The 26,114-nt window shown below is 46.1% G+C and overlaps 1 pseudogene across 1 annotated transcript in view; it reads left to right on the top strand.

Annotated features, from left to right (window-relative positions):
- The first annotated feature begins 3,317 nt into the window (after positions 1-3,317).
- Positions 3,318-26,114, top strand: part of LOC143984565 (class I histocompatibility antigen, F10 alpha chain-like) — an 84,139-nt pseudogene continuing 61,342 nt past the window's right edge. The window contains exons 1-2 of the transcript XR_013274948.1: positions 3,318-3,433; positions 15,584-15,844. The product of XR_013274948.1 is annotated as a class I histocompatibility antigen, F10 alpha chain-like (transcript). The remainder of the gene's footprint in view (positions 3,434-15,583; positions 15,845-26,114) is intronic.

Raw genomic sequence — 26,114 nt, 5'->3', positions numbered from 1 at the left:
TACATATGTCAGTTTCACACACTCAGCAGCTCTGGCAAGCATCAAGTGCTGCTCTGCCAATGGAGTGCGGGGAAGGGAGGAGGAAAACGTGTGGGTCAACAGGCATAGTCCGATAAAATCAGGCCGAATTTGCATAATAATCACTGATGCCGATTTCTTAAAAAAGGCCAAATATCAGTCGATATAACCTCAATGCCCTCGGCAGAGGATCCCGAATGTTCAGGCTTTGAATTTGCAATGGTGCAACCATTCATTATGGCTGCAAAAGTTGCACTGAAATGGGAAGACCCAGAACCTTCTCCAAAGAAGAAGAAAACGTATTATCCCCACCTTTTCCTCTTATGACAGAAATAAGAGGTCTGTTTCAAGAGGAATGGGAGAAAGGAGAGAGAAAATCGCTTTCAAAGAAGAGGTTGAAGAAATTGTATACTCACGGAAAAGGATGCAGCGTCTTTATCTAACCCGTTGGCGGTGGATGTGGCAGTTACTAGATTGGCCAAGAATGTGACACTTCCAATGGAAGACTCTTCCTTTCATGACATCTTGGATAGACACATTGACTCTGACTTAAGAAAGTACTACATCGCGAAAGGTGATGCCTGTAAGCCCACTGTGGCTTTAACATCAGTAATAGACCTTTTGTGGATGCAGAAGGAGCTCCTGCTGCCCACCTTATGGTCATTCGGCTAGTCAACTATCAAAAAGCCAGCTGGAACCTACACAGAATATGGTCTATTTAGGGGCACAGTTCAATACTGAGGTGGCCACAGCAAAGTTTCTTTGCCTCTTCAGAAACTCCCCAATATCAGGGAAAAGTTCTAACAGGCATTGGCTGCACCAGTGATGTCAGCATCCCAGTGCATGAGTCTTTTCGGGACGATGGCTTCATGTATCCTGATGATCCCCTGGGGTCACTGGAAACTCAGAGTTTTCCAACAGGGCTTCCTGATACAATGGAGGAGGGTTTGTCTAGCCCAGCCAATCACCAGCGGATGCGCCAAAGTCTCTGGTGGTGGACGAGACAAGAAATGCTAGTACAGAATTCTCCATTAGGGCCTCACCCATGGATCATTGTTACCACAGATTCCAGAGCAGCAGGGTGGGGCACCACCCGCGAAGAACTCAAGATCCAGGGCAGATGGGAATTTCCCACTCAGGGCCTAGTTTCCAATATTCTGGAATTTCGAGCAGCATTCATGGCGTTAGCCACCTTGCTGCCTCACATACAGGGTTGCCCAGTTCTGCTCTATCTGGACAACATGGCAGCAGTGTCCTACATACAGTGACAAGGCGGGACACACAGCCAATCCCTCTTGAGAGAGGTGGAACAACAATATCTCCCAGATTTGAGGGCTATATATCTTCCATACTGTCAGAACTTGGAAGCAGATCGCCTATCCAGGCAATTCAAGGATCCCAACGAATGGTCCCTTCACCCCAAAGTGTTCAAACAGATCATCCATGAGTGGGGGTGTCCCCAACTTGATCCGTTTGCCTCGTCAACCAACTGCAAGGTGAGCCAGTTCCTCTCATGCTACTCTCATTCATTAGCGGAGGGTACGGACGCCGTGACCCATCCTTGGGTTGTGCAACTGACCTATGCCTTCCCTCCAATTTCTTTAATCCTGAAATTCCTGAAGAGATTGTTGGATTGTTGGCAGAGAATCTTCAACTGACGCCTTCAGAGTTCCCTTCACTGCAACTAAGGGGCCAAGCCCAACCCCTGAAAAACAACCCCACACCATAATACCCCGTCACTAAATGATTTGGACCAGTGCACAAAGCAAGGTCCATAAAGTCATGGATGAGCGAGTTTGGGGTGGAGGAACTTGACTGGCCTGCACAAAGTCCTGACCTCAACCCGATAGAACATCTTTGGAATGAATTAGGGCTCATGCACACAGTACGTTTTAAAAACACCAGTGCTACAGCAGCGCTAAAAATGCCTGTTTTTTCTTGTTTAGCCGCGTTGTTAGTGTTATTGTTTTTTAGTGTTTTTTGATGTTAGCGTTTGTTCATTAAAAACACTCCCTATAATGTAAAAATGGCTAAAAATTTCAAACGTGGCTAAATGCGGATTGGATTTTTACTGCTCCTGGAAGCACAGGCTGTTGTTTGTTTCTACTGCCCGTAAACGCTTATGTCTCGAAACGCCTCTGACAGTTTATGTGTGCATGGATACATAGGCTAACATGGGGGGGCTTGTAGAGGCATTTAAAAAAGTCAAATGCCCCTAACAGCAGCTGTAAAAACGTCCTGTGTGCATGAGCCCTTAGAGTGGAGACTGCAAGCCAGGCCTTCTCTTCCGACATCAGTGCCTATTCTTACACATGCACTTCTGGATGACTGGGCAAACATTCCCATAGACACACTCCTAAACCTTGTGGACAGCCTTCCCAGAAGAGTTGAATCTATTAAAGCTGCAAAGGGTGGGTGGGCCAACTCAATAATGAACCCTATGGACTAAGCTTGGTATGTCATTAAAGTTCATATGCGTGTAAAGGCATTTTCTTTGCATCCCGAACAATTTTCCTGGCAGTTGTGGCTAAAATTTTAGTTGGTCTACCTGACCGTGGTTTGGTTTCAACAGAACCCCTCATTTTCCACTTCTTGATTAGAGTTTGAACACTGCTGATTGGCATTCTCAATTCCTTGGACATCTTTTTATATCCCTTTTCTGTTCAATACAGTTCAACTACCTTTTCCTGCAGACCCTTTGACAATTCCTTTGCTTTCCCCGTGACTCAGAATCCAGAAATGTCAGTGCAGCACTGGATAGAAGATGCAAGGGTCTGTCAGGAGTCCAGAAACTCATTGACCTTTTATACACACACACTAATTACAAGCAAACAGATCACAGATGAGGATGGTTATCTTTAATAGCCATTCAAACCCCTTTGTGACAACTTGTGTGCATGTTATCAGGCCAAAATCACCAGGGTATGTAAACTTTTGATCAGGGTCATTTGAGTATTTTCTGTTGTCATTATGTTTTAAAAAGAGTAAACACAATTTATTGATAATAAATGTGCATCAGCCAAACACTAACCACGAGTGAAAGGAATGTTTTTGTGTTATCATTCATATTCTCTGAAAAATGGCCAAGAAATCATAAATTCTGCCAGGGTATGTAAACTTGTGAGCACAACTGTATATTATGTGATGAACGACTCAGTGCTCCCAACCTTTTCAGTCTTCCTCTGCCCGACAACTAGTGACAATCTGTGTATTCATTTTCCTATTGGACAGACAGCCAACCTCATCCAATCAGCACAGAGCTTCCTGTACAAAGGTCTGACTCACAGTGTGACTTCATAGCTGCTCTGAAGTTCATGGTGTTGTGTTCTGGATGTTCTCCGTATAGATCACCCTCAGAGGATGGAGATGACACCCCTCATCCTGATCATTCTGGGGGTATCAGGAGGGTATTGTGGTGAGTATGGGGGGGGGGGGGGGGGTTATGTGTTGTAGAATTGTGAAGTATCCTGTAAGACATTCCTTTATATCAGTGGAAACAGAGAGGACGTTACTGAAAGTGAAACTTGTCTGTACTATGTAAATGTTCCTTCATCATTTTGCCAGATAATGTACTCATATTACATATATACTGTATATTTTTATATTTATATATATATATATAGTGGCTGAATGTCTCACAGGGAGCCTGGAAAGGTCCTGTTTGGGATTTCTGTCCTACACCTTCCGGGACCTCTGATAATCTGCCCTCTCCGGGTTTTTCTCTCTCCCTTGCAGGCCATGTAGGATCACCTGGGGCTCAGAGCAGTGCTCATTTTGACATCAAATTTCGATTTAGTTTTAGTCATATTTTAGTGTTCTGAATTGTTTTAGTTTTAGTCTTATTTTAGTTAAAATCTTGAGGACATTTTAGCCAACTAAAATCGAATGGGTTTAGTTAAATTTTAATGCATTATTTAAGCATTTCTTTAGAATTGCCAAACTCATTATATACCCCTGCAGTAAAAATCTAATCACATGTTATTAGTTATGGCATTAAGGTTTGAACGTGCACTACAGACACAGATTTAGCCGTTGTGACGTGTAACGTCTTTATAAGACCAAGCCAAGATTCATAAACAAACACATTTTTCGATTGAAAAAGCCCATGGCGTGCAAAACACACCCAAAAAACTTCGACCCGGTGCATAAAAAAAGTGCACACACATAAAGAGTGAAATACTAAAAAGTGCAGACGAGTGTCTGGCGTACTCCATAAAGAAGGACCATACCCTGATCCCCCGGGGCGTTAGGCTCCTGACAGGGACTGAGGTACCAGACTCATCAGTGGCCGTCTAGCCGAAGCCAGACAACCTCCTTTCCCCGAGAGGACTGCCGAAACAGAGCCTCCTAGGTACTTGGTACTATGGGGCTTCCCCAAAGGTAGGCCCCCCAATGGAGGTTGGACCAAGCCAGAAGTCCTATGTCCGCCCTCCCACAAGACTTTCAGGATTGGTCCGAGGACCGACACCCTACTCATCAAAACGTGAAGTGACAAACGTGACAAAACACACAGAAATAAAATAAATAAAAAGTGAGGAACAAATACTGTATTTAACGGTGTATAACATGCACTTTCCCCCTTGAAAATAGGGGGAAAATCATGGGTGCATTTTATACGCTGATTATGTTACCTTGGGGGGGGGGGGGGGCGAGCACTGCTGAAATTCACACAGCCGTCATCTCCTGTTTACTTGGCTCTCACTCGGCAGTCACACACGTAGTCCTGCCACCGGCATTGGACCAGTGTTTTGTCATCTGTTATCATAGGAGCTGGTCCAATGCTGACGGCAGAGGCGGGACTATGTGTGTGTGACTGCCGAGTGAGAGCCGAGTAAACAGGAGATGACGGCTCAGTGATTTCCTGTACTGTTCAGGCTGCATTGATGGGAGATGGTGAGGCTGCAGATGGACATTCATCCGGTTGCATTGAGGCTGCAGATGGGAATTGAGGCTGCAGATGGGCATTGATCAGGCTGAAGATGGGCATTAATAAGGCTGCATTGAGGCTTCAGACGGCATTGATCAGGCTGAAAATGGGCGTTCATAAGGCTGCATTGAGGCTTCAGATGGGCATTGATCAGGCTGCATTGATTGGAAATGGTGAGGCGGCAGATGGGCACTAACCAGGCTGTATTGATGGGCACTGACCCATATTTTGCATCAAAGTTCTTTAAAAAAATACTTTTTTCCCCTGAAAATTCCTTCATAAAATTACGGTGAGTGTTAGACGCCAATAAATATGATATATTGCTTTTTGACAAGCAGAAGTACAACTTGAAAATATAAAAAAAAAAACCCAAAAAAACTGTAAACTCTATTGGCTGTAATGCCATTGCACATATTACCTGAATATATTACCAACAGTAAATATTAAGAAAATAAAATATGAAAAAACTTTTTTTTTTCTTTTAGCAGCTTAGTAGATGCCCCTTACATATTCTTATGTGGTAGTGCAATGTTAATTTTGATGCCAAATTTCAATTTAGTTTTAGTCATAGCCTTTTCACGAAAATGCCATTTTAGTTTTAGTCGTATTTTAGTCATCTCAATTGTTTTAGTTTTAGTCCTATGTTAGTCGACTAAAATAGTATTAAATTAGTAGACAAAAATGTTTTAGTCAATGAAATTAATATTGGCTCAGAGTCAGTGCTCAGCAGCCTGGGGAACAGACAGGTCAGAGCTATAAAAAAAAGGTTGGGGAGAAATGTGTTTGTGAAGGCCTGATATTTATGATTACCTTGTCTGTAGTCATAGTTGAGACATGGCTGGGCTTAGTTTTGTGTGGTTATTTATTTTCCTCTGAAGCACAGCACAGCACATGTAAGCCCCCTTTCACATGAAAGGTCCAATCAGGTATGCCTGTCAGTTTATATGTATATACAATTTTTGATAAAACTATGTAATTTATAGGCACCAGAGTACAACAATTTCTTAAAATATCATAAATGTTATTACACTACAAGCATTTCTAAAACATAGAAAAAACATTTAAAATCACACAATAAACATGCTAGCCATTCTAAGCCACTATCACCAACTAAACACCAAAGAACTTCATCCTAATCTATAGTAACTGCGCCAATGGTACGGCTGCCAATAGCAAGGTGGGCTTGGTATAGGTTGATGTAACTTGTTCAAGCTCTACATGTTTCACGCTGTCGCACTTCCTTAGGATCTTAAAGTGATTGTAGTCTCATTTTCTTTCTTTCTTTTTTAAATAACAAACATGTAATACTTAAAGAGGAAGTAAACTCTCCCACTCTGATGCTTCTTTTCATTTAGTCCATTATAATATGTCATTATCAGACTATAGCCACTGTAATCCAGCCCAAATCGCATATTACTTACTGTTTAAAGAAACTTTAAAAAACTTGTTTCCAGGGGTTAGGCAGCGCCATCTTAAGTATTGTTTTCTGAGTCCACAGTGGAGTGTATTTCCGCCCTTACATTGAGCACTTCTTTAACTTCTGTTAACCAAGCCTCCTTCTCAATCCAACGTTTCTATGGCAACCCTGCTTCCCTGTTCATAGCTTACTTGTTTATTTCATAGTATTTACTTGTGCCGATGTCTAATGTTTCCCTCTATCAGACTTATCAGCTTCAGCTGATAAGACTGCAGTAATGGCCACGTTTAGACTGTATGTCATGTCACATGGTCACATGGTGTGTAGGAGGAAGCTCTGAGTGATTAGCAGAGTTCAGTGTTGTGCCGTAGGAAGTCCTGATAACAGATAAATAAGACATAGAGAGTGTGCCTTAAATCAGGGGAGATCTGAGCATGCTCAGTGACTTCATTCTACAGAACAACAAGGATTACAACAATACTAAGCAAGTAAGGAGATATCTTCAAGCAGTGTTCATTAGGGTTTTTTATGCTGATTTACATGGGACAAAGTTGTGGGGAAGGGTTTACAACCAATTTAATGGCTCTGTGCAGTGGATTTGCACAGAGCAGCCCTGATCCTCCTCATTCTATGCATTAAGATAAAAAGCCTTCTGTGTGCAGCAGCCCCCTTAATACTTACCTGAGCTCCAGCTCTGTCCAGCAATGTCCACGAGTCTTGACCATCCAAGACGGGATGCGCCGTAGACAGTGGTGGCTGTCTTCAGGTAAACATCTCCTAGACCATATAGGTTTTGGAGATATTTCTTGGACCTACAGGTAAGCCTTAATCGAGGATTACCTGTAGGTCAAAGTGGTTTGTAAGGGTTTACAACCACTTTAAAGCGTATGTTGACCCCAAAGAAATAAAAATAAAGATCTTGGTTCTTTTAAACCCTTATATACAGCACAGCGCTTGTGTCATTTGGCCCCCTGTATCATCTGAAATACTGGTTTGATCCTGCCAGTTTCTACCCTCCCATCTGTACACTGACCACGATCTATCAGGGCTGCAGAGCACGTACGTGCCTCCGACATACGCTGCTATCTGCAGCTCTCCTCTGTCTCCCTCTGTCCTCCTCCTCCCTGTCTGTTATCTCTCACTATAGCTGATCTGCTCCTCTTCCCAGTGCTTCACAACTAACCGATCTGTATATCATCCCCTCTGTCAGATAAAAAGCTTCATCCTAGTGCTTGTGCTTTAAAAAAAAAAAAGATTTCTACCTGTTTTAACAGTGTCTGCCAGTGATCACATGACGACTCATTCTCTGCTCCTCTCCCCTCTCCTCCCTGGCTGACGTCAGCAGGGGAATCTCAGTCCCGCCCACTGGAGATATCACACAAGGAGAGCAGACTGGAGTCATCTTATCGCTGTTAAAACAGGTAGAATTTTTTTTTAAATTAAGCACATGCACTAGGATACAGCTTTGTATCTGACAGAGGGGATGATATAAAGATGAGATTGTGGCTTACAGTGGTGTTGCCATTAAAAAAAAAAAAAAACATTTAAACTCAGCAGCTACAAATAGTCAGCTGCTGACTTTTAATAATCAGACACTTACCTGTCCCAGGGTCCAGCAATGCGGGGGAACGAAGCCTAACTCGTCTCCCCCTCCGTTCGGCGGTGCCGGCATTGTAACTGTGGGCGCCCATCTGTGGCTTCACAGCCGGGCACCCACTACGCATGCTCAAGCTGTGCCGTGCGTCCTGAGTGATCTGGGGGACCTGTCATGTGTCCCAGATGGTTGACAAGGGGGAGGGGGCAGAGCTGAGCCCTTCCTGCGCTGAGGGGAAGTGATGTCACCAGCCCAGACACTGAAGGAAGCAGACTACGAGGGACCCCCTAGCAACAGCCATTTAGAGGTGAGTTTAAAAAAAAATCTTTCCAAATGTTTTATTTTTTATTTATTTTTTAGGAACATTAATGATTTTTTTTTTGGGTGCAACTCCACTTTAACAACCACTTTAAGCTGTATATCTGCATGTATCCACCACAGAAGGGTGGCCTGGTACTGTGTAGTACCAATTAGTGGAGACAGGTGGTACAGGCGATGTTAAGCCATGTTGATTAAGGTTGGTATTGGTTGCTTGTGTGGAAAGCGATTTCACATCTCTCGGCGAGAGTGCTTCCAGCAGCAGTTGTGTTCATTCAGGGGAACTGCTAGAGAAATCAGAAATTATAGAAAATAATAACAGTATTTTCTTCCACCGACATCAATGTGCACAAAAAATTTCACATTTATTTAATAGAGGGGCCAAGGTACATGCTAGAAAGCAAATAAAAAAGGCAAAAGAAAGAAGAAAGGGTCTAAACATATACAGTGGGTATAAAAAAGAATCCTCGTTAAAATCACATTTTGTTGCTTTGCAGCCTGAAATTAAGACAGATACATTTTTGTTTTATCCAGCTTTATTTACTAGTGTACCTTGTAATATCCAAGTGAAAGATAAACATGTCAGAATTAAAAAACAAAAACAAAAAAAAAAACAGAATCATTGAGTTGGAAAAAGGATCACCCCCTTATGTCAGTATTTTGTTGGACCACATTATGCTTTAATTCCAGCCTTTAGTCTGTTAGGATATGTCGCTACTAACTTTGCACATTTATGCCGCGTACACACGGCCGGACTTTCCGGCAGAAAAAGTCAGACAAAATCATTCCGTTGGATATTCCGATCGTGTGTGCTATAATCCAATCTTTTTCAAAAAAAAAAATCCGCTGGACCTAGAAATAGAACATGTTTCAAATCTTTCCAACAGAATCAATTCCTATCAGGAAATCTGTTTGTCTGTGTGCTGGTCCTACGGACCAAATTACGACGCAAGGGCAGCTATTGGCTACTGGCTATTGAACTTTCTTTTCTAGTCCCCTTGTACGTCATCACGATCAAAATGAATGGACTTTGGTCCGTTTGTGTGTGGGCAAGTCTGTTCGTTCGGAACTTCCGTCTGGAAGACCGTCAGAGTTTATTCTGACGGAAAGTCCGGTTGTGTGTACACGGCATTAGACTTTGCAATATTTGCCAACTCTTCTTTGCAGAATTGCTCCAGTTCAGTTAAATTTGATGGCGACCCTTTGAGGACTACAGTCTTCAAATCATTCCACAGATTTTCAATGGGGTTTAAGTCTGGGCTCTGACTAGGCCATGCAAGGACATTCACCCTTTTCTCTTTCAAACACTGTGTGGTCATTTTTGCTGTGTGCTTTGGGTCCTTGCCCTTTTGGAAGGTAAACCTTCTTCCCATTGACAACTTTCTGGCTGAGGGCAACAGATTTACCTGTAGGTAAAAATAAAAAAAGAGAGTTTAGTGCCACTTTAATACTAAAACTCCCAAAACATGATATGGTTTCTGAAAGCAGAGACACTGGAGAATAAAATAGTGGAAGATCCAATATTTTGTCACTATAAAAAAAAAGGATTTTTAATACAGAAATGCTGGCTTACTGAAAAGTATGTCTGTGTACAGTATAGTATGCACTCAATACTTGGGAGGGGCTCATTTTGCATGAATTACTGCATCAGTACAGCATGGCATGGAGGTGATCAGCCTGTGGCACTGCTGAGGTGTTATAGAAGCCCAGGTTGCTTTGATAGAGGCCTTCAGCTCATCTGCATTGTTGGGTCTGGTGTCTCTCATCTTCCTCTTGACAATACCCCACAGATTCTCTATGGGTTATTATCAAGAACTCTACTCAAGAATTTCCTGATAGAGGGCTGCGCTGACTTTGGACTTGATAAAACACAGTCGGCCAACACCAGCATTAGACATGGCTCCCCCAAATCATACACATATCACAGACTGTGAAACATTTTGCATTTCATTTGGAAATCAAACTCCCAGAGTCTGGAGGAAGAGTGGAGAGGTACAGAATACAAGTTGCATGAGGTCCAGTGTTAAGTTTCCACAGTCAGTGATGATTTGGGGAGCCGTGTCATCTGCTTGCGTTGGTCCACTTTGTTTTATCAAGTCAGTGCAGCCCTCTACCAGGAAATTCTACTTCATGCTTCCATCTGTTCACCAGCTTTATGGAGATGCTGATATCATTTTCCAGCTGGACTTGGCACCTGCCCAGACTGCCATAAATACCAATACCTGGTTTAATGGTCATGGTATCACTGTGCTTGATTGGCCAGCAAACTCGCATGACCTAAACCCTATAGGGAGCTGAAGGCCTCTATCAAAGAAGCCTGGGCTACCATAACACCTCAGCAGTGCCACAGGCTGATCACCTCCATGCCACGCCGCATTGATACAATTCATCCAAAAGGAGCCCCGACCAAGAATTGAGTGCATACTATACTGTACATGGACATATTTTTCGGTAAGCCAACATTTCTGTATAAAAAATACTTTTTTTTTCATTGGTCTTATGTAGGACTGAAACGATTAATCGATAATGAAAATCGTTGAAAATTATTTTCATTATCGATTAGTTGATTCCAGTGTTAGAATCCTGTGTACAAGCCCATGGCGCCACGGTATTCTCATGAGAATACGGCAGGGCTCATGTGACCAGGCACGCCAGCCTCTCTCCTCCTCGCTGATGCCAGCTCACCCCTGATATTCTCAGCCCTGCCCGCTTCTGCCTCGAGGGAATAGAGAGAGAGAGGGGTGAGAAGCAGCGGTGAGCGCCGAGTTGCACCTGTGATATAAGGTAATGGCTATACAATACTCAGTGCTTTAATTTCTGTGATGACAACAAGTGCCCCATGATCATACGTTTTTCTGGGGGGGGATAGTGCCCCATCATTGGTGTTCCGGGGGTGGGTGGAATAGTGCCCCATTGGTTTTCCTGGGAGGGGGGGCAGGAATAGTGTCCCATTGGTGTTCCTGGGAGGGGGGATAGTACCCCATTGGTTTTCCTGGGAGGGGCGGGGGGGGAATAGTGCCCTATTGTTGTTCCTGGGGAGGGTAGTGCCTCATCATTGGTGTTCCTGGGTGGAATAGAACCCCATCATTGGTGTTCCTGGGAGGAATATTGCCCCATCATTGTGTTCCCGGGAGGAATATTGCCCCATCATTGGTGTAAATAAATGAAAAAATTGCATATTACTTTTTTATGATTTTATTTGATTAATCAAAATAATAATTGGCCAATTAATTGATTATGAAAATAATCGTTAGTTGCAGCCACAGTCTTATGTAATATTCTAATTTTCTAAGATACTGAATTTGGGGTTTTCACTAGATGTAAGTCATAATCATCAAAATGAAAAGAAAGAAATGCTTGAAATGTATCACTTTTTGAATTAAATTACTGAAATAAATTACCTTTTTGATGATATTCTAATTTTATGAGCTGCACCTGTATTTATGGTGTCTACTATACCTGGGCATTAGGTAACTGGCAGGTTCACTTCTTTCTTTTTGTAATTTTTTGGCAGTGAGTGCGTTTTTTTTCTATTCCTTATTCAACAGATGTAGTGCAGTCATTTTTTTTCATGTAAGCACCCAATTGTAAGTTTACATTTATATGTGGGGGTAAAGGGCTCAACATTTAGGGGGTTTAAGTACTTGGTTGTAACTTTATTTTTTTTTTAACTTTTTTTTTTTTTTCACTAAACTTTATTTTTTATTACATAAGGGGCAAAAAGCCCACTATGTGATACTATTTTGTTGTGGCAAGTTCTTGTTGATGAGATATCAGGGTTCTTTTAGACCCCTGATGGCTTACCTGCCTGTCTTCAAAGGTAATGGAGTGCAGATACATAGTGCAGCAGCCAGGAGTGTGTGTTAACCCCCTGCAACTGCTGACCTATGGTGCTGATTCTGCCTGCGATTCCTAATCACCCAATTGTGAATGGGGCCTCAGAAGAGCTAAATTTACAGAGGAAGCTGCCTCCTAGACTGTCTGTACACAGGGGCTGACTGCTGCTGTCAATGAGCAGTTTGCACAGGTTGCCATTAAAGAGGAAGTAAACCCTGATGAGTTTACTTCCTCTTTCATTCCCTGCAAAGGCAAAGCATAATGGACTACTATGCATCGCATAGTAGTCCATTATGTGTCACTTACCTGACACAGGAGCCAGCGATGTCACTGCTGTCCCCTGTAGTCCGCCGCATCCATCTTCTTGGTGCAGCTCCGCCACTGTCATTCGGCGAAGCCGCGAAGACGTCACTCCCGCACATGCGCACGGGAGCCAACACGCGCGGCAGCTCCGTCGCTGAGAATGCCGCGCTCAGTGCGCCTGCACGCCGCTGTCTACGGTGCATGCGCCATAGACAGCGGTGCCTGTTTTCGGGCAAATCTCTCTTAAACCATATAGGTTTAGGAGATATTTCTTGGACCTACAGGTAAGCCTTAATCTAGGCTTACCTGTAGGTCAAAGTGGTTTGTAAGGGTTTACAACCACTTTAAGGGACACCATGCATAAGCAGAGGATACCATGCAGCAGGATGCCCTGAGGGGGGAGAATAAACTGCTGCCACTACCTGCAGGCAACACGTCAGGCTGCCAGTATTTCAGGTGACTGGCACAGCAAAAAATGCCACAGGCAAGGTGCTGGCGGGTTGCATGTTGGAGACCAGGGCTTTATATTGTGACCTGTCGGGAGTTTTTCTGCAGACTTGCAAAACAAAGGAAAAATACACTTTAAAGCATAATTAAATCTTCAAAAAAAAGGTTCCCAGCATAGCTAGAGAACTGACCATTCTTTGCTCTTATGCTTGGTGTGGTCAGTTTTTAATAGGAGAACAGAGGGACTGACAGGAACACCATGGATTTCACACAAAGGAAGCAATACAAAGAGAACAGGATACTTTCTCATACAAGTACATGGTACAGCAGGCACATATCAGGAATATGAAATGTTGGGTTTACATATTCTTTAAAGGGGTTGTAAACCTTTGTGTTTCTTCACCTTAACCACTTCCCGACCGGCACATACCAATGAACGTCGGCAGAATGGCACGGGCAGGCAAATGGGCGTACCTGTATGTCCCTTTAAATTTGCCGCCCTGCCATTGAGAGTGCGGCGGGGAGCTCGCATGCCGGTCGGGACCCCCGTGAGTCCGGTCGCGGGTCCCGCGGACTCAATCGCCGCGGGCATATTGGCGATCGTCTCACGGGGCGGCTGAACTAGGAGATGCCGTTGTAAACAGCATCTCCCTGTTGTGCCTAGCAACAAGTGATGCTGATCTCTGTGATTGGAGCAGAGATCAGTGTTCACTAAAAGAAAGCCCAGCCCCCAACAGTTAGTAACACGCCCCTAGGAACACTTAACCCCTACACTGCCACCCACTGGTTACCCCCTTCACTGCCAGTGTCATTTACACAGGAATCACTGCATTTATATAGCAGTGATTGCTGTATAAATGACAATGGTCCCAAAAATGTGTCAAAAATATCCAATGTCGCAGTCCCAATAAAAATCGCTGATTGCCGCCATTACTAGTAAAAAAAATTATTAAAGCGGGAGTCCGCGTTTTTTTTTTTTTTTAAAAAGCCAGCAGCTACAAATACTGCAGCTGCTGACTTTTAAAATAGTGACACTTACCTGTCCAGCGCGCCCGCGATGTCGGCACCCGAAGCCAATCTCTAGATCGTCTCTCGGGTGCTGCTGCCGCCATCTTGGGTATGAGAATCAGGAAGTGGAGCCTTTCAGCTTCATTTCCCGGTTCCCTACTGCGCATGCGCGAGTCGCGCTGCGCAATAAGGATGGACCCGCTGCCTCAGCAGGCAGCGGGGGACTTTCGGAAAGGGGCGTAATCTACGCCCCTTTCCGCAGAGAGCTATCCCGGAAGTGGGTGCAGATACCTGTACTGTACAGGTACCTGCACCCCCCTCCCCCCTGAAAGGTGGCAATTGTGGCGCCGGAGGGGGGGAGGGTTCCGATGAGCAGAAGGTCCACTTTAGGGTGGACCTCCGCTTTAATAAAAATGCCATAAAACTATCCCCTATTTTGTAAACGCTATAACTTTTGCGCAAACCAATCAATAATCACTTATTGCGATTTTTTTTTTTACCAAAAATATGTAGAAGAATACGTATTGGCCTAAACTAAGGGAAAAAAATTTTTTTTATATATTTTTGGGGGATATTTATTATAACAAAAAGTAAAAGTTTTTTTAAAAATTGTCGCTCAATTTTTGTTTATAGCGCAAAAAATAAAAAACGCAGGGGTGATCAAATACCACCAAAAGAAAGCTCTATATGTGGGAAAAAAGGATGTCAATTTTGTTTGGGAGCCACGTAGCACGACCGCGCAATTGTCAGTTAAAGCGACGCAGTGCCGAATTGCAAAAAGTGGTCTGGTCTTAAGCCAGCAAAATGGTCCGGGGCTGAAGTGGTTAATGAATCCTATGCATTAAGGTGCAAAAACACCAATATTCTCTCACTTTTTTTCTCTGTTCATCTTACAACTCATTTGGAATTTGTGTATTTCAGGGAATAATATGTGGAAATTCGTAAATAAATGTATTATTTGTAGTAGGGTGGAGCTGTTGGAATGTATCAAGAAGTTAGAGGAGCTCCAGGCTCCCCCCAAAGAATTAAAAGTCGGCAGCTACAAATACTGTACCTGATGACTTTTAATAATAGGTCCCTTTCCTGTCCAGGCATTCAGCGGTGTCCTTACCCGAGCCGATTCTTCAATTAGCTATTGGGTGCTGGTGCCACCATCTTGACTAAGGGAAACCGGCAGTGAAGTCTTGCGGCTTCACAGCTGGTTTTCTACTGCGCTGCATGAAGTGCGCTGCGATTTGTGAATGGGCTGCATTATTTTAGGACCTGTGAAATGTCCCAGAAGGCTGTGGGGGAAGGAGGAAGGGGGCCGAGCTTTCAGCTCATTTCACCGCAGCAAACTTAGCTGGAAGGGGGAGCAGGTACTTGTCAGAACTAGGTACCCGCTCCCCCCTCCTCCTTAAAAGGCTCCAAACATGGCAGCGGAGGGGGGAAGAAGGCAGACTTTTGGGTGGAGCTCTGCTTTAATGAACTGCAGGTCTCAGCATGTCTTGGTGCATTATATTCTGAAAAACAATCACTAGCATAGCGTTCCTCTCCTATTGTATAGAATCAGGTTGTCATTGTTCAGAATACACTATGCTGTGTAATTAATGTGTGATTTAGTAATGATGACCAATCTACATGTATATATAACACTCTGTATGTAATCATTATATACATTATACTGTGATGTGTACAGGATGTATATATAACACTCTGTATTTCTCTCTATCAGACAGTCACACTCTGCGGTATTATGACACTGCAGTCTCCTCTCCGGGATCCGGACTCCCTGTGTTCTCTATGATTGGATATGTGGATGATAAGGAGATAACAAATTATAACAGTGACACCCATCAGTGTCTTCCCAGGACTGAGTGGATGAAGAAAGTGGAATCTGATTACTGGGAGAGGAGCACACAAATAGGTCGGAGCAATGAGGCTGGTGGCAAGCGCAAAGTACAGACAGCGATGAGACGATTCAATCAGACTGGAGGTGAGAGAATTTTTACACATTTATTTAGTAAAGGGGTTGTAAACCCTCACGGTTTTTCTCCTCAATGCATTTTATGCATTGAGGTAAAAAAACTCTTGTAGTGCACAAGCCCCCCAGAGCCCCTCATTTACTTACCTGAGCCTGATCGTTCCTGCGCCAGGGACGAGGAAACCCGCTCCATACAGTGTCTGGGGTCCTGATTGGATAGATTGATAGCAGTGTAGCCATTGGCTCCTGCTGCTGTCAATCAAATCCAATGACACGGGGGGGTGGAGCCGAGTCCTGCTATCTGTGTCAAGGCACGCAGCAGCAGGACACAGGAGCGTGCCCCGAGGGAGAGCACTTCTCAGACGGGGCACTCGAGAAGAGGAGGAGCCAGGAGCGCTGCTAAGGGACCCCAAAAGAGGAGGATTGGGGCCACTCTGTGCAAAACCAAGTGCACAGAGGAGGTAACTATACCATGTTTGTTTAAAAAAAAGTTTTACACATCCTTTAAACAAAATAAACAGAGCACTGCTGGCACTGTTTATTGGGTAAAGCAGATTGTGATCATAATGTTGTCATTTTACAATACAATTACTTAAACAGTGATAACAATGAGACATTTATTATAACAGTGCTGTGTATCTCAATGCTGGAGGATGAGATCTGTAAGGTTTATGATGACCTTGTATTAAATAATTCCGATGATTTTCTTTCCAATGGACATCCTCCCATAATAACTACCACGGGATCCAGCTGACCCCCTCATACTCCTCCTTACTTGCCTCTAATTATTAACCATTGCTACACTCTATATCTTCCGTAAGGATACATTCACGTTTTAGGTTTGAATCGCAAGCAGATTTTCCGTGATTTCAAAGCGCTGATGTGTGAATGACAAATCGCGGGATCTCACATTTAAGATGCCATTCATCTTAATTACACCTAAAATCACAGTGCGGGTTTGCCACGATTGCCGTGTGATAAATCAGGCTGCAATTGCAGCAAGTAGGGCAACACAGTGGTGTAGTGGTTAGCACTTTCACCTAGCAGAAATAGAGTCGCTGGTTCAAATCCCAACCCCTACACCATCTGCCTGGAGTTTGCATGTTCTCCCTGTGCCTGTGTGGGTTTCCTCCGGGTACTCCGGTTTCCGCCCACACTCCAAAGACATGCTGGTAGGTTTATTAGATCCTGTCTAAAAAAAAATTGGCCCTAGTATGTGTTTGTAAGTGCGTCAGAACCCTACTGGGTAGGACCGCACTATACCATAGATAGACACCAGTGGCAAAAAGCTCCCTGAGGCAATTGAGTTTGCATAGGTAGCATTATACAAGTCACTCATTCATTCATTCATTCAATCCACATTGCATGTGTCGCCCAAAAGTAGCTCCTGAACTTTTTTTTCGGTGACAAGACTTAGACAGCAGACGGGAGTGGGGCCTGGTCTTCTGGGGCCAAATGCTTGTTTAATACAGCCACCTTGCAGACGGCATATAAGGTTCTCCTATGTTAGTATTGGGTCCCTGTTTGCATTGCTAATGCCAATCCATCCTACAGTGACCACTGTTTCCGGGGGTTGTGGTCATCGGGATGAGGTTATACATATACATATGGTGGACATGTCCTAGACTAAACGGCTTCTGGTCCCGGGTATTTGGCCTCCTATTCACGTTGTTTCACCTGCCCATACCAAAAGATACCAAGTTTGCCTTACTACACTGTCCAATTTCAGGCCTGTTCAGTTATCAACAGAAACTTGCCTCCTACCTATTTCTGTCAGCCAGAAGAATGATTGTCCAAGTCTGGAATAAAAATGCCTGTCCCCTTTTAGGGGATGAAATATTGTATGACCACGTTGAAGCTTAAAGAGGAAGTAAACCCTGATGAGTTTACTTCCTCTTTCATTCCCTGCAAAGGTAAAGCATAATGGACTACTAGTAGTCCATTATGTGTCACTTACCTGACACAGGAGCCAGCAAAGTCACCGCTGTCCTCTGTAGTCCGGCGCATCCATCTTCTTGGTGGGTCTACGCTCCGCCGCTGTCATTCGCACGGGAGCCGACACTCACGGTATATAGGCTTACCTGTAGGTCAAAGTGTGTTGTAAGGGTTTACAACCACTTTAATGAACAGATGTTGAGCATCCGCAATGACACTCATTCCAAGTTCCTCAAAATTTGAGAACCATGGCTGTCATATGCCTACCCTCCCCCCAGCTAGCTTAGGCCGCTTGTGATGGATGGTCCAGATGTTCTCAGACCCTTCTCTTTTCCCCATCTCTTGGTCTCTATCCTTCTGGCGTCCCTTTCTTTCTTAGACTCCCCTATTCTTACTCTAGCTCCCTACATGGTAGGTGAGCAATCTCCCTCCCTCTAGCTTTACCTCTTTGTCCAACTTGCTTCTGTTTTTCGTTCCTCTATCTTTTTCGGTTCAGTTTATGTGTACAATGCACCACGTTTTGGATATTGACAGGCCAAGAGGGTGCCCCGTAGTTGTGGTGAACTGCTCTAGGACCCCTTGGTCCTGACTGTATTATTAACACTTATATAATTCCTGCTATTGTGTTAGCTCCCATTTTTTCTGTATGTGTCACCTTTTTTTGGCCCTTCTTGTGAGCTAAGACCTGTTTCAACCTTAATGCTAGCCCCTGCATGGGTGGAACCTAATAAAAATGATCGAAACAGAAAAAATTCAGGTGATTTATGAACTATGCTGTAAGACTGCCAGAATCCTTGTTGCTTTCCATGGGTGGTGCTATATTTTTATTTACACATTATGCTTTAGTGGTAGAAGGTTACAGAATGCCACCATTTTTTTTTAACAGAGATAGAATGGCACAATTTAGTCAGACTGTAGAAAGTCTTCTGTATTAGCCTTTGTACACACGGTCGGAGATTCCGTCGGAATGTTTCCTATCTGTGTGTGGTTTCCTACCTGTGTGTGGTCTGTATCGGACTGTTTCCGTCGGAATATCCGATGGACCAAGTTTTCCAACTTCCCGGTAAAATTTTCCGACAAAATGCTCCTATCGGACATACTCCGATCATGTGTAGCCTACTCCGACAGACAAAGTGCCACGCATGCTCAGATCAAATTCCTAGGCCAAAGCTATTGGCTACTAGTGTGAACGTAGTCCCATCGTAACGAAATAACGTCATCACGTTATGTACAATCGGATTTTCCGACAACTTAGCCCGACCGTGTATATGCAACATCACTCTTACGGAATTAATCCGTCGAAATTACTCCGACGGATTTGGTTGTCGGAATCTCCGACCGTGTGTACAAGGGCTAACACAGACACACATACACAAGGATGGGAGAGACAACTGAGTGTGTGGGATTAGAAGACTAATTTGGTTGTGGGGCAGACTGATCTGTTCAGTAGATGGCATTGGTATTGACTGATCAGTTGTAGCAGTAACAATTATGAAGCCTCCCCTATACCTCTTATACAGTACAGGGGACCTGGGGCAATATATTAGTTTTTAGTAACAATTTAATCCCTGATGGTTTTCAGTAGGGGATATCTATCCCAGAAAATGATCCTTTAATAAATGTCCTTACTAATCTTCCTGAGAGCTGACATGAAAAAAGGAAAACTTGCTGTGGTATAAAGAAATGACATCTGAGGATTGATTAAACAGGACAATGGTGTGGCAGGACATTGGGCATAGCATTGCATAGCATGTGGACATCCAATTTGCTTTGGTGGGCACCACCCCCAGTGGATATGACAGTGATGGCACCCTAGGACACAGCTATGTAGTCTTGGGATAAATCCAGCCCTGCTGATCACTGCAGTGTGCACACTGACACCAGCCACTAACACCACAGTGTGCACAACCCCCCCTCCACGTCCACACTTGTACAATGGACACTAAAGTCGCATGACAAGCTGCAGCCTATGCTTTTTGATCAATCGTTCAAATATGTGTAACTTTAAAAAGGTCCCTGCACTACGTTGGTCTGTTTTTCCTGTGACGTGAGTGCCATAAACTGCAATGTAAACCCTCAAAAGTATAACCTGAATCTTTTACATGCGGCAGCTGTGCAACAGTTGTCCATCATTGTTGGTTAAAGCCAAAGTTGCATCAAAGTTGCACTCCCAATTGCACGACTTTGGAGTCACACAAATGTGAATGCAGTTTTGCCTGTCAGCAATTTGCCTACTACAGCTGGTTTATGCCTGTGCCACTCTTTGTTTATCCCCCCATTGAGCATATGTAAACCGTGCAAACAGGTGGTGTTCTATTGACAGAGATGCTAAAACCTGAATCCAGTACAATAGAGTACAGATTGTGTATCTGATGACATGTTACCTGCTGTGTTAGTACAGTACTGATCGCGTCTGTGAGCATTTTTTGTTGGGTTAGTAGGGTTATGATTTTGTCTCTGTGGGGATTTGTTTTTTATCAGTCATTTGTTTTCAATTAAATTATTTTAAATACAATTGACTAATTTCTTTATGTTTATGTGAAGGAGTGCACGTTTGTGTGCGGGGGAGGGAGTTGTCCTCCAATACAGTTGATGGAGGGAATATGGTTGCTGGAGAGGGAGAAATCCAACCCTGGTTACCAGATTCTCATTACAGGGACCGGGAGAAAAATCCACCCTGACTTATGAAATACACTTTCTGCCATTTTCTCCTGCTGCACAAAATAGTTTCAAAATAGTTTCTTTCTCTTCTAAAGTGATAAAATCTGGATTAAACTCTTGTAAATCACTGGCACATTCAGAACTAAAGATGGCCAGAGTTGGATCGAAATTTGCATAGTTGCCAACATTGTAGAAAAATGTATAGGGATACTTTTTTGTTTGTCTTATTATAATTAGGGGTCAGAGGGTTTACGGCGTGGTGTAGAGGGAAAAGGAAAATGCGGCAGAAAATGGGCGGGGTTTAAACTAAATAGTAGGCATGGGTCAAGGGAGTGTGGTCCAAATTTGAGATGAATGAGGGATGGAGGGAGAAAGAAAGAAGGGAAGGAGAGAGAAGGAAGGAAAGAAAGAGGGATGGAGGGACAGCAGGAATACAAGGATAGAAATATGTATATTCCATAAAATTTAACAATCAATAAAGATACTCCAAACACCTGGTGTTGGTGCTTCAATCATCCCGGCACCATGGTTTTTATGCTGTCAAGATGATTGAAGCGCATTATTTCTATTATTACATTGTCATATAAAATGAAATCGTTAAACTCACCATAATGCAGAATCAGTGGGAGCCCTGATTGTGTCACTTGCCACATTGCTGCCACCATATACCATCAGGTGTCCCCAGCGGAGTCCCTCCTTACATCAGGCGTTTCCAACGGAGTGCCTCTTTACATCAGGCATCCCCAGCGGACTGCCTCCTTACATCGGGTATCCCCAGCGGAGTGCCTCCTTACATCAGACTTCCCCAGCGGAGTGCCTCCTTACATCAGGCATTTGCAGCGGAGTGCTTCCTTACATCAGGCTTCCCCAGTGGAGTGCCTCCTTACATCAGGAATTTGCAGCGGAGTGCTTCCTTACATCAGGCTTCCCCAGCGTAGTGCTTCCTTACATCAGGCTTCCCCAGCGGAGTGCCTCCTTACATCAGGCTTCCCCAGCGGAATGCCTCCTTACATTAGGCTTGCCCAGTGGAGTGCTTCCTTACATCAGGCGTTTGCAGAGGAGTGCCTCCTTACATCAGGCATTTGCAGCGGAGTGCTTCCTTACATCAGGCTTCCCCAGCGGAGTGCCTCCTTACATCAGGCTTCCCCAGCGGAGTGCTTCCTTACATCAGGCATTTGCAGCGGAATGCCTCCTTACATCAAGCGCCCCCAGCGGAATGCCTCCTTACATCAGGCTTTCCCAGCGGAATGCCTCCTTACATCAGGCATTTGCAGCGGAGTGCTTCCTTACATCAGGCTTCACCAGCGGAGTGCCTCCTTACATCAGGCTTCCCCATCGGAGTGCCTACTTACATCAGGCTTCCCCAGCGGAGTGCCTCCTTACATCAGGCATTTGCAGCGGAGTGCTTCCTTACATCAGGCTTCCCCAGCAGAGTGCCTCCTTACATCAGGCATTTGCAGCGGAGTGCTTCCTTACATCAGGCTTCCCCAGCAGAGTGCCTCCTTACATCAGGCTTCCCCAGAGGAGTGCTTCCTTACATCAGGCATTTGCAGCGGAGTTCCTCCTTACATCAAGCGCCCACAGCGGAGTGCCTCCTTACATCAGGCTTCCCCAGCGGAATGCCTCCTTACATCAGGCTTCCCCAGCGGAATGCCTCCTTACATCAGGCTTCCCCAGTGGAGTGCCTCCTTACATCAGGCTTCCCCAGCGGAGTGCCTCCTTACATCAGGCATTTGCAGCGGAGTGCCTCCTTACATCAGGCATTTGCAGCGGAGTGCTTCCTTACATCAGGCATTTGCAGCGGAGTGCCTCCTTACATCAAGCGCCCCCAGCGGAGTGCTTCCTTACATCAGGCATTTGCAGCGGAGTTCCTCCTTACATCAAGCGCCCACAGCGGAATGCCTCCTTACATCAGGCTTTCCCAGCGGAATGCCTCCTTACATCAGGCTTCCCCAGTGGAGTGCCTCCTTACATCAGGCTTCCCCAGCGGAGTGCCTCCTTACATCAGGCTTCCCCAGCGGAGTGCCTCCTTACATCAGGCTTCCCCAGCGGAGTGCCTCCTTACATCAGGCTTTTGCAGCGGAGTGCTTCCTTACATCAGGCATTTGCAGCGGAGTGCCTCCTTACATCAGGCGCCCCCAACGGAGTGCTTCCTTACATCAGGTGTTTGCAGCAGAGTGCTTCCTTACATCAGGCATTTGCAGCGGAGTGCTTCCTTACATCAGGCATTTGCAGCGGAATGCCTCCTTACATCAGGCTTCCCCAGCGGAGTGCTTCCTTACATCAGGCATTTGCAGCGGAGTGCCTCCTTACATCAAGCGCCCACAGCGGAATGCCTCCTTACATCAGGCTTCCCCAGCGGAGTGCCTCCTTACATCAGGCTTCCCCAGCGGAATGCCTCCTTACATCAGGCTTCCCCAGCGGAGTGCTTCCTTACATCAGGCGTTTGCAGCGGAGTGCCTCCTTACATCAAGCGCCCACAGCGGAATGCCTCCTTACATCAGGCTTCCCCAGCGGAGTGCCTCCTTACATCAGGCATTTGCAGCGGAGTGCCTCCTTACATCAAGCGCCCACAGCGGAATGCCTCCTTACATCAGGCTTCCCCAGCGGAGTGCCTCCTTACATCAGGCATTTGCAGCGGAGTGCTTCCTTACATCAGGCTTCCCCAGCGGAGTGCCTCCTTACATCAGGCTTCCCCATCGGAGTGCCTACTTACATCAGGCTTCCCCAGCGGAGTGCCTCCTTATATCAGGCATTTGCAGCGGAATGCTTCCTTACATCAGGCTTCCCCAGCGGAGTGCCTCCTTACATCAGGCATTTGCAGCGGAGTGCTTCCTTACATCAGGCTTCCCCAGCAGAGTGCCTCCTTACATCAGGCATTTGCAGCGGAGTGCTTCCTTACATCAGGCTTCCCCAGCAGAGTGCCTCCTTACATCAGGCTTCCCCAGAGGAGTGCTTCCTTACATCAGGCATTTGCAGCGGAGTTCCTCCTTACATCAAGCGCCCACAGCGGAGTGCCTCCTTACATCAGGCTTCCCCAGCGGAGTGCCTCCTTACATCAGGCATTTGCAGCGGAGTGCCTCCTTACATCAAGCGCCCACAGCGGAATGCCTCCTTACATCAGGCTTCCCCAGCGGAGTGCCTCCTTACATCAGGCATTTGCAGCGGAGTGCTTCCTTACATCAGGCTTCCCCAGCGGAGTGCCTCCTTACATCAGGCTTCCCCATCGGAGTGCCTACTTACATCAGGCTTCCCCAGCGGAGTGCCTCCTTATATCAGGCATTTGCAGCGGAATGCTTCCTTACATCAGGCTTCCCCAGCGGAGTGCCTCCTTACATCAGGCATTTGCAGCGGAGTGCTTCCTTACATCAGGCTTCCCCAGCAGAGTGCCTCCTTACATCAGGCATTTGCAGCGGAGTGCTTCCTTACATCAGGCTTCCCCAGCAGAGTGCCTCCTTACATCAGGCTTTCCCAGAGGAGTGCTTCCTTACATCAGGCATTTGCAGCGGAGTTCCTCCTTACATCAAGCGCCCACAGCGGAGTGCCTCCTTACATCAGGCTTCCCCAGCGGAATGCCTCCTTACATCAGGCTTCCCCAGTGGAGTGCCTCCTTACATCAGGCTTCCCCAGCGGAGTGCCTCCTTACATCAGGCATTTGCAGCGGAGTGCTTCCTTACATCAGGCATTTGCAGCGGAGTGCCTCCTTACATCAAGCGCCCCCAGCGGAGTGCTTCCTTACATCAGGCATTTGCAGCGGAGTTCCTCCTTACATCAAGCGCCCACAGCGGAATGCCTCCTTACATCAGGCTTCCCCAGTGGAGTGCTTCCTTACATCAGGCTTCCCCAGCGGAGTGCCTCCTTACATCAGGCTTCCCCAGCGGAGTGCCTCCTTACATCAGGCATTTGCAGCGGAGTGCTTCCTTACATCAGGCATTTGCAGCGGAGTGCTTCCTTACATCAGGCTTCCCCAGTGGAGTGCCTCCTTACATCAGGCTTCCCCAGCGGAGTGCCTCCTTACATCAGGCTTCCCCAGCGGAGTGCCTCCTTACATCAGGCATTTGCAGCGGAGTGCTTCCTTACATCAGGCTTCCCCAGCGGAGTGCTTCCTTACATCAGGCATTTGCAGCGGAGTGCTTCCTTACATCAGGCTTCCCCAGCGGAATGCCTCCTTACATTAGGCTTGCCCAGTGGAGTGCTTCCTTACATCAGGCGTTTGCAGAGGAGTGCCTCCTTACATCAGGCATTTGCAGCGGAGTGCTTCCTTACATCAGGCTTCCCCAGCGGAGTGCCTCCTTACATCAGGCTTCCCCAGCGGAGTGCTTCCTTACATCAGGCATTTGCAGCGGAATGCCTCCTTACATCAAGCGCCCCCAGCGGAATGCCTCCTTACATCAGGCTTTCCCAGCGGAATGCCTCCTTACATCAGGCATTTGCAGCGGAGTGCTTCCTTACATCAGGCTTCCCCAGTGGAGTGCCTCCTTACATCAGGCTTCCCCAGCGGAGTGCCTCCTTACATCAGGCTTCCCCAGCAGAGTGCCTCCTTACATCAGGCATTTGCAGCGGAGTGCTTCCTTACATCAGGCATTTGCAGCGGAGTGCCTCCTTACATCAGGCGCCCCCAGCGGAGTGCCTCCTTACATCAGGCGTTTGCAGCGGAGTGCTTCCTTACATCAGGCATTTGCAGCGGAGTGCCTCCTTACATCAGGCGCCCCCAGCGGAGTGCTTCCTTACATCAGGCGTTTGCAGCAGAGTGCTTCCTTACATCAGGCATTTGCAGCGGAGTGCTTCCTTACATCAGGCATTTGCAGCGGAATGCCTCCTTACATCAGGCTTCCCCAGCGGAGTGCTTCCTTACATCAGGCATTTGCAGCGGAGTGCTTCCTTACATCAGGCTTCCCCAGCGGAATGCCTCCTTACATCAGGCTTCCCCAGCGGAGTGCTTCCTTACATCAGGCGTTTGCAGCGGAGTGCCTCCTTACATCAAGCGCCCACAGCGGAGTGCCTCCTTACATCAGGCTTCCCCAGCGGAGTGCCTCCTTACATCAGGCATTTGCAGCGGAGTGCCTCCTTACATCAAGCGCCCACAGCGGAATGCCTCCTTACATCAGGCTTCCCCATCGGAGTGCCTACTTACATCAGGCTTCCCCAGCGGAGTGCCTCCTTATATCAGGCATTTGCAGCGGAATGCTTCCTTACATCAGGCTTCCCCAGCGGAGTGCCTCCTTACATCAGGCATTTGCAGCGGAGTGCTTCCTTACATCAGGCTTCCCCAGCAGAGTGCCTCCTTACATCAGGCATTTGCAGCGGAGTGCTTCCTTACATCAGGCTTCCCCAGAGGAGTGCTTCCTTACATCAGGCATTTGCAGCGGAGTTCCTCCTTACATCAAGCGCCCACAGCGGAGTGCCTCCTTACATCAGGCTTCCCCAGCGGAATGCCTCCTTACATCAGGCTTCCCCAGCGGAGTGCCTCCTTACATCAGGCTTCCCCAGCGGAGTGCCTCCTTACATCAGGCATTTGCAGCGGAGTGCTTCCTTACATCAGGCATTTGCAGCGGAGTGCCTCCTTACATCAAGCGCCCCCAGCGGAGTGCTTCCTTACATCAGGCATTTGCAGCGGAGTTCCTCCTTACATCAAGCGCCCCCAGCGGAGTGCTTCCTTACATCAGGCATTTGCAGCGGAGTTCCT

This window comes from Lithobates pipiens, unplaced genomic scaffold, assembly GCF_037356315.1.
Source record: "Lithobates pipiens isolate NorthernLeopardFrog02 unplaced genomic scaffold, aLitPip1_a1.2 Scaffold_1, whole genome shotgun sequence".
Lineage (NCBI taxonomy): Eukaryota > Metazoa > Chordata > Amphibia > Anura > Ranidae > Lithobates > Lithobates pipiens.
This window is presented reverse-complemented; position numbering and strand designations above follow the sequence as displayed.